The sequence below is a fragment of the Melanerpes formicivorus genome, unplaced genomic scaffold (assembly GCF_026170545.1).
Source record: "Melanerpes formicivorus ecotype bairdi unplaced genomic scaffold, bMelFor1.0.p_v2 SCAF_46, whole genome shotgun sequence".
Taxonomy (NCBI): Eukaryota; Metazoa; Chordata; class Aves; order Piciformes; family Picidae; genus Melanerpes; species Melanerpes formicivorus.
This window is the reverse complement of record NW_027142398.1, coordinates 3532911-3542016: the sequence shown is the minus strand read 5'-3', so window position 1 is coordinate 3542016 and position 9106 is coordinate 3532911. Positions and strand designations below refer to the sequence as shown.

At 59.4% G+C, this 9106-nt stretch overlaps 1 protein-coding gene across 1 annotated transcript in view; it reads left to right on the top strand.

The window, feature by feature from the left end:
* Positions 1-9106, top strand: part of CDK18 (cyclin dependent kinase 18) — a 37333-nt gene continuing 28227 nt past the window's right edge. Inside the window, exon 1 of the mRNA XM_068159662.1 lies at positions 1-974. The gene's annotated coding sequence lies outside the window, so the exon portion shown is untranslated. The remainder of the gene's footprint in view (positions 975-9106) is intronic.

Here is a 9106-nt window from a genome sequence, read left to right as displayed (position 1 = left end):
CAACCCCGGTGGAGCGACAAGGGCTGAGATTGCCAAGGGTGCCCAAGGGACACAAGTCCCTGCCGTGCCCCCGGTTTCTCAGGGGCTGGCCTCGCATCTGCAGGACGGACAGGAGGAGGGGACCCTCTGGGATCGGGAAGGGGAGAGCTGTGTGCGGTTCCCCCCAGCCCGCAGAGCAGCTCCTTCCCTCCCCCGGGCAGAGCCGGCTCCTGCCCGCTGTCGCCCCGGGCCGAGCGAGGGCAACGGAGCCGAGCGGACTTCTTACCCCGGGGCTACGGGCGGGGAGGAGCCAGCGCAGCCCCGAGCGAGGCACCGGCACCGCGCCGGGTCCCGCACCCGCACCGGCTCCGCTCCAACCGTTTCTGGCTCCGGCACCGGTACTGGCACCGCTTCGATACCGGCACCGCTTTTGCTCCGGTTCCGGCACCGCTTTAACTCCACCCGGCACCGCTTCGGCTCCGGTAACAGCACCGCTTCGGCTCCGGTACCGGCACCACTCTAACCCATTCCAGCACCACTTCTACTCCGGTACCGGTACCGCTCTTGCTCCGACACCACTCTAACCCTCCCGGCACCGTTTCTGTTGCGGTACCGGCACCGCTTCTGCTCCGGTGCCGACTCTACTCTAGCCTCTTCCGACACCGGTACCGTTCGGGCACTAGCACCGCTCCAGCCCTTCCGGCTCCGACACCACTTCGGCACCTCGTCTGTACCGGCACCGCTCGGGCACCGCTCCAGCCCCTTCCGGCTCCGGTAACGCTCCCGCTCCGGTAACGCTCCGGCGCCGCTTCTGCCCCGGCTCCGCTCCAAACCCTCTCCGGTACCGTCCCCGCGTTCGTTCCAGCCCCGGCCGCAGCCCCGGCGCGGCGCCGCTGCCCCCGGCCCGGCCCCGGAGCGGCCCCGCAGCACCGCCCCTGCGCTTGCCGGGCCCCGGCGTGGCGGCGGCAGGAAGGAGGAAGGCGGCAGAGCGAGCGGTGAGTGCCGGGGTCCCGGCGGGGGGCTGCGGGGTCCCCGCTGCCCCCCCGTGCACCTCCCCCGGGCGGGCAGCGCTGGGCAGGGCATTGCCGCTGCTTCGGGACTGCTCGGGCGGAAAGCGGCGGGGAGGGAGCAGCTGGAGCCGGGACACGGTGGGGGGGCGGGGGGTGGTCGGCTGGGTACCGAGAACTGCGGGAAATTCTTAGGGTCAGTAAGGTTGGAGAAGACCTCTGAGAGCATCCAGTCCAACCATCAACCCAGCCCCACCAAACCCTGGCCCCAAGTGCCACGGCCACAGGTTTCTTGAACCCCCTCCAGGCATGGGGACTCCACCACCTCCCTGGGCAGCCTGTGCCAAGCCCTGACCACTCTGGCAGCAAAGAAATTGTTCCTCATCTCCAACCTAACCCTCCCCTGGTGTAACCTGAGGCTGTTTAACCTCATTCTATCACCTGATACTAGGGAGAAGAGGCCAACCCCCACCTGATTCCCACCTCCTTGCAGCCGGTTGTGGAGAGCAGTTTCTAGCTGTCTGTTTCCTGACAGGGGAGATCCCTGCATGGCTTTTGGTCCTAAATGTGGTTTAGGAAGCCTTGTTCAACCTGCCAACTTCTCCATCCCTGGTATGGGTCCCTCTGGCAAGCACCAGAGGGATCCCTTCTGTCTCCAGACTCGGTGGCCTCAGAGGTCTTTTCCCACCCCAACAATTCTGTGATCATAGTATCATAGAATCAGTCAGGGTTGGAAGGGACCACAATGATCATCTAGTTCCAACCCCCCTGCCATGGGCAGGGACACCCCACACTAGATCAGCCTGCCCAGAGCCTCATCCAGCCTGGTCTTAAACACCTCCAGTGAAGAGTTTCCATGGGGGGCTTGCAGGGTCTGCCTGGTGGCTTCCCCTACTCAGGATGGAATCCTGCTGCTGGGGCATCCTCCTTGCTGTGCTGTGGGTATCACCTGCAATCACTTCAGGGCATGGTTTGGTGGCCATGGTGGTGTTGGTGTTGGGTTGATGTTTGGATTTGATGATCTTGGAGGTCTTCTCCAACCTCAATGGCTCTGTGGCTCCAGCACAGCTCTTTGCTCTGACAAGCTCCCATGGGTGTGGAGAGCTTGCCCCCATTAGCTCAGAAAGAAGCAAGCAGCTGGGTCAGGCCTGAAGCTGCTGGGGTTGGGGGTTTTGTGCTCTGCATCAGCCAGATGCAGGGTGTGAAGTGTGTCTGCTGGGGGCTGGAGAAGGTGCCTGGAGGGGAATCTCTTTGAACAAGCTGCAGGCAGGAAGTGCCTCCAGATGAGACTGGTGAAAGGGCAGGGGGCTCTGGGCAGGACCCTCTGCCTGGCAGGAGAAGGAGGAGGAGGAAATGGGATTCATTTCTTCCTCAGCAGCAATGGGGCAGTGAAGAGCTGCAGCATGTGCTGACAAACAGAGCTGAAAGGTGGAAGTCACAAGCCAGGGGATTGTTTGTCAGCGTCACCAGGCACTGAGAGGGCAGCTGGGGCCACCCCCAGCTGTGGAGGGAGAGGTCTTGAAACCCAGGTCCCATGATCCTGGGAAGATTCCCCTGATGCAAGCACCAAACCAGAGGGTCAGTGGTCAGCTAGAGGCAGTGGGAACACACCAGTGGTGGCACTCTGAGATCTCAAAGTGTGTTTGTAGCCTAGAGCATCCTTCCCTTCCTGGACAATAAGCATCAGTGGGTTGTGGTATGCCCAGGAAGAGCCTGATGCAAAGAAGGAACAGAGGCAGGAGCAGGAGGGCATCTGGTTCACCAGCTGGCCCCCCATCCATGAAACTCCATCTGGGGGTGTGTGTGAGAGGCATCCAGCTCACAGTTTGGTGGCTTTTAGACCTCTTTTTGTCATGCCAGAAGACTTCTGTGCAGGCTTTGGTGCCCGTTCTGCAGGTGGGACCATGCTTGATGGGAGGCTTTGCAGGCTGCAGAGTTTTGGTTCCATGAGCCCAGAGCTGCTCCCTGGTGCAGGAAAGGGTTGGTGCTGTGTGTTGGAACGTGTCTGTGTGAGGGTAGGTCCTAAAGGAGTGGTGGAACAACCTCCCCTGCGATCCCTGGGAGTTCCTCCTCTCTTGTCCTGCTTGGAAAAGTGAGGAAGTGTTGCAACAGGACAGGGCTCTGGAGGTCTGACCCTGTCCCTGGCCTGGCCATGGGTTCTGTGTGACCTCAGGCACATCAGCTTCCCCCCATCTCTGAGTTCCTCCAGCTGGTAACTCTTGGCCTTGCTTTGTTCTCTGAGGTTGGCTCCTTGAGGTCTGTGGAGCTTTGGGCTGCTGGCAGAGGTGGCTGTGGAAGCCCTGAAGTCCCTCTCTCAATGCTGTGAAGCCCTTTTCACTGAACAAACCCTTTGTGGGCCCTTGAATGGACCCTTCAGATGAGCTTTGCTGGCGAGTGAGTGACAAAGGGTGAAGTGATGCTGACACATTGTGGTCCGCTGCAGGTGGCTGCAGGGCAGCTGCCCTGCCCAGCTGCCTTGTGCTGGCATCTGAACCATCTGCTTCAAATGCTGCTGGCCCTGTGGAGCTGCAGGCAGCTTCAGGGGGAAGAGAGACACCATGGCTTTAGGTCAAGGTGCTGCAGAAAGCCTGGGGGAGCTTTGATCTCCCCAGCCCATGAGGATCCCTCCTCTGTGCTGCACCACATGGTGAGACAGAAGAAGGCTGGGGCCAGACTCTTCTCAGTGGTGCCCAGGGAGAGGGCAAGGGGCAGTGGGCACAAACTGGCACCCAGGAGGTTCCATTTAAATGTGAGGGAAGAATTCTTTGCTGTGAGGCTGCTGGAGGCCTGCAGCAGGCTGCCCAGAGAGGTTGTGGAGTCTCCTCTGGAGAGCTTCCAACCCCCCCATGCCACTGTGCTGCTGGGCAAGCTGCTAAAGGGAGAGGACCTGACATCCATCACCACTTATTGTAAGCACTGCAAGGCCAGAATGAGGATGGAATTGTCTGAAGTGAACTAAAATACTCCCTTTTAATGACTTAGAGCAGCTCTGGAACCCAGGAGGCTCCATCTGAGCATGAGGAGAGGCTTCTTTGGTGTGAGGCTGCTGGAGCCCTGCAGCAGGCTGCCCAGAGAGGTTGTAGAGTCTCCTTCCCTAGAGAGATGAGGCTGTGGCCAGCCTGATCTAGTGTGGGGTGTCCCTGCACATGGCAGGGGGGTTGGAACTAGATGATCCTTGTGCTCCCTTCCAACCCTGAATGACACTATGATACTGTGATACTATGATTCCAGCCCCCCCCTGGCCATTGTGCTCCTGGGCAAGCTGCTGTGGGTGCCCTGCTGGGGCAGGGGGGCTTGGAGTGGCTGAGCTCCAGAGGTCCCTTCCAACCTCTACCACGCTGGGATTCTGTGACAGGCAGTTGTGACTCTGGGAGCTAGCTGCAGAGCTCAGAGAGGATCCCTCCCTTAGCTGGGACTGAGCTCTGCTCTGCATGATGAGTGCCCTGTGAGCCTGGAGGTCAGCTCTGGCTGTTGGTTTACATCTTTAGGGGCAGAAGAGCAAGGAAAGGTCTCTGCCCTCAGCAAGCTGTGTGGGTGCAGGTCTGACCTGCCAGGTTTGCTTTTCTCCAGCTGAGCTTGCTGCTGCTGTTTGTGAAGGGACAGCTGATAGCAGAGAGCAACCTGTTGGTGATGATGGCAGATGAGAAAGCCCAGATTAGGATCTGGTGAACAATTAACCTTGCAGAGGGGATCTGTAATTGGCTGGAGCATCTTTCCCTCTCTCTCTCTCTCTTTCCATTTCTAATCAAGATTTCTTTCCAGGTAGCATTTTGCCTGCAGCCAGCATTGCTCATCTGCTGCTTGTTTGCTCAGCAGCTCCCAATCTTTGCTGGGATCTTTGTCTTGGGCAGCCTGGCTGGGGGAGCAGCTGCTGTGGAGTGATTTCCAAGCTAAAGAGCAGAGCTCCAGCAAGCCTTCAGCCCATGGCTGGGCTCCATCAGAGCCTCCCTGCAGTCTCTCCTCTCACTTGGTCCTTCTTCACCTCCCTCCTTTCCTGTGGCTTTGTTCTTGCTGTGTCTCCAATCACAGCCTGAGATCTCTGCTCCCTTTGCCTCCTGGCTTTCCTTTGCTCTCTCAGGGATGGGCTGCAAAGCACCACAGCTGAAGCTGGAGCCTGGCAGGCAGGGAGGCAGGCTGGGCATGCTGCATTCCCACTGGGAAATGTCCACCTCTCTCCAGCACAGCAGGCTGAGCCCTGCTGAGAGCCTGCCTGGCTCTTTCCACACCTGAAGAGCAGCTGGGCTCCTGCTCAAGTTCTTTCTCCTTAATGCACCACAAGTTCTGGGGTGATAGGACCTGAGGGAATACAGCTCCAGGCCTTGGGATATCTGAGGAATCACAGAATCATGGACTTGTTTTGGTTGGGAAAGGCCTCTAAGGTCATCCAGTCCAGCCAGCAACCCAACCCCTCCATGGCCACCAAAGCATGGCCCCAAGTGCCATGGCCACATGCCTTGAACCCCTGCAGGGATGGGGGCTCCACCACCTCCCTGGGCAGCCTGTGCCAATCCCTGACCACTCCTGCAGTCAAGAAATTGTTCCTAATGTCCAACCTAAACCTCCCCTGCTGCAGCTGGAGGCCATTTCCTCTTCTCCTATTGCTGGTTACTTGGGGGCAGAGCCCAAGCCCCCCCCGGCTCCAGCCTCCTCTCAGGGAGCTGCAGAGAGCAAGGAGGTCTCCCTCAGCCTCCTCTCCTCCAGGCTGAACACCCTCAGCTGCTCTTCCCCAGCTCTGTTCTCCAGACCCTTCCCCAGCTCTGTTTCACTCCTCTGGACCCATTCCAGCCCCTCAATGCCCTTCTTGGAGTGAGGGTGGGGGGCATAATGCACCCCAGTGTCGGGGGTGGGCAGGAGCTGGGGGAAGGAGCTCCTGAAGCAGGGCTGAGGTGAATTTTCTTTGTCCTTTGGGCAGCCTTTCAGCCTTGGCTCATGACCTGCCCTGCAGAGAGGTTTTCCTTACTGAAGCCTCCCCCATGGACCTCCCCCCTCCCCCTGCCCACCTTGTTGTTCTGAGCTGCTCAGCTGTGGCCCTGTAAGACCACCCAAAGCTGAAGGCTTGCAGGGGGGGCTGGAGCTGAGCAGTTTTGCTGGGGGCTGCTGCTGTAGTTTGGGAGATGATGATGATGATGAATCAAACTGCTGAATTAAAACCTCCCCCCACCCCAAACCCAAACCAGCCCAAAGGAGAGGAGGCTGCTGGAGCTTGACCATAAACACTGCAGCCTCTGAGGAGATCCAAGTGTGCCTTTTTGGGGAGCATTCCAAACGTTCCACTGCCTGCTGCTGGGGCTCTGCTTTGGTTTGAGGGAGGTTGTTTTGACTTGGCTCTGTTTAATTATCTGCTGAGTGTTAATCAGGGGGGTGGGGGGGTTGTTCAGGAGCCCAGTTAGATTTAACTGTACACACATCCCCTTCCTTCCCTCCCTGTGCTGTGGCTTCTCCCTCTGCCCACTCTGGAAGGCAGATCTTTTTTTAGTTGCTGGCTCTGGCAGCCCTGGTGAACAGAAGCCTTGTGAGGATGCACAGAAATCCAGCAGGGGTTGGGGTTGGGGTTTTTTCTCCCCCCCACCCCCCCCCCTGTATCCATCACCTGGAGCTTGATTTTTCTGCCTTTCAGCATGGCCTGAATGATTTGATGGAAAGCTTCTCAGAGCAGCCCTGAGCCTGTGCTGGGGCAGCTGCTGCTGATTTGGAGGTACCCAGAGGTCATAGAGCTGTCAGGGTTGGGAGGGACCTCAAGGCTCAGCCAGCTCCAACCATGGGCAGGGACACCTCACACCACAGCAGGTTGCTCACAGCCACCTCCAGCCTGGCTGCAAACACCTCCAGGGATGAGGCTTCCACCAGCTCCCTGGGCAGCCTGTGCCAGGCTCTCACCACCCTCCTGGGGAACAACTTCTTCCTGACATCCAATCTGAATCTCCCCATTTCTACTCCCTCTCCCCCAGTCCTGTCACTCCCTGGCACCCTCAAAAGATGCAACCAGGGAGCTTCAGGGATCTCCAAGAGCACCTTGAGGTTTGGTGATGTATTTTAGACTTGAAACATCTGGGTTGAAGAGGGAAATGGCAGCTGGGGGCACCTCTCTTCACCCCAGGAATGAACCCTCCTGGTCCATCTGCCCACCTTGGGGGGTAAAAGATCTCCCTCCCTGCCCTGCTTCCCCCAGTGGTGCAAATCAGCAGGGCTCTGGTTGAAGCCAGCAGCCCCCCAGCAGCACAGGGCATGGCCCTTTTGTCACCAGCCCAGGCTGTGAGTGTCACAACTCCTCTCTGGTTTCCTAGTAGGCTCTCTGTGTTGTGCTTGTGTCACCTCTGCTGTCACCCTGGGGAGCCAGGAACTCCCTCTCCTTTCTGCAGTGACCCTGTGGGCTGTGCCTCAGGTCAGGATCCAGCCCTGCTGGGCAGGGGGGGTCCATGACCAACAGCCCAAAGGACCCAGTGCTGCAGGAGTCGTTTGGAGGTAGGCTCCAGGGCCCAGCCCTTCTGCATGCTTCTCCTGGCTGTGCCATTGCCTTGCTGTTTGCTCTTGGGTGAGTCCCAACCCACCTCTGCTCTTCTGGGCTTCCCATCTGGGTGGGGGGTGAATAGCCAAGTGGAGAGCTGGGCTGAGGTGCAGGGGAAGGTTTGGCTCCCCTTGAAGGGAACAGTGATCACAGGAGGAGGAGGAACCACTCCTGTGTCCCTGGAGGCATAAACCCCTTCCTGGCATCTGCTGTGTGTGCCTCAAGCTAGAGGCAGTGACTTCAGTGCCAGGGAGAAGCAATAAGGAAAATGTTCCTCCAGCCCTCGCTGCTCCTTCTGCTGCAGATCCTCCTGAGGCTTGGGCAGCCTCTAATTATTAACTAATTACTGCACAGCAATCCCTGTGCCACAGGATGCAGGAAGCCTGAGCAGCCTGCAACATGCTGTGTCTCACCAATCCCAGCCTGTCCTTAGCCCTCCTTTGTGCCTTGCCCATCGTGCTGGCAGCTGGCTTCCAGCCCTGCCCAGCAAGCTCCCAGAGGGGAGCTCCCAAGCCAGCCTGAGGCTGGCACCTCAGGGTGCCCTCTGCTCTTCATGGGTGCCACTGAGGGGCTGAAGAGCAGTGGCAGGGCAGGGCAGGGAGCAGCCCCATCCTGGGCTGGGGCTCTCCAGGAGAGCCTCTGGGCAGCTCTGCCAGGGCTCCCCCATCCTGCTTGGGGAGGACCACAGCCAGGGGCAAAGCCTTTGTAGCCCTCCTGCTCTGCCCCTGCACTGGAGGCATTGAGCCTGGCTGCTCCCTCAGCCTGGCAGTGGCCAGAGGGGGGAATGGCAGCAGCCCCAGGCACTGAGAGCCTCTTGTTTGTGTCCCAGGACCAGGCTCAGCACAGCCAGGGAGCTGCTCTGCCAGCACTGCCACACCAGAGCACTGCAGGGATCCCCTGCATGGGATGATGCAGATCCATCCCCCATGGATCCCCTGCATGGGATGATGCAGATCCATCCCCCAGGGATCCCCTGCATGGGATGATGCAGATCCACCCCCAGGGATCCCCTGCATGGGATGATGCAGATCCACCCCCAGGGATCCCCTGCATGGGATGCCATGGATCCACCCCCAGGAGTCTCCTGCATGGGATGCTGTAGATCCACCCCCAGGGATCCCCTGCATGGGATGCCATGGATCCACCCCCAGGGGTATCCTGCATGGGGTGCTGTAGATCTACCCCCAGGGATCCCCTGCATGGGATGCCATGGATCCCCCCCCAGGGATCTCCTGCATGGGATGCTGCAGATCCCCCCCCAGGGATCCCCTGCATGGGATGCCATGGATCCACCCCCAGGGATCTCCTGCATGGGATGATGCAGATCCACCCCCAGGGATCTCCTGCATGGGATGCCATGGATCCATCCCCCAGGGATCTCCTGCATGGGATGCTGCAGATCCCCCCCCAGGGATCCCCTGCATGGGATGCCATGGATCCACCCCCAGGGATCTCCTGCATGGGATGATGCAGATCCACCCCCAGGGATCTCCTGCATGGGATGCCATGGATCCATCCCCCAGGGATCTCCTGCATGGGATGATGCAGATCCAGCCCCAGGGATCTGCATGGGATGCCATGGATCCACCCCCAGGGATCCCCTGCATGGGGTGCA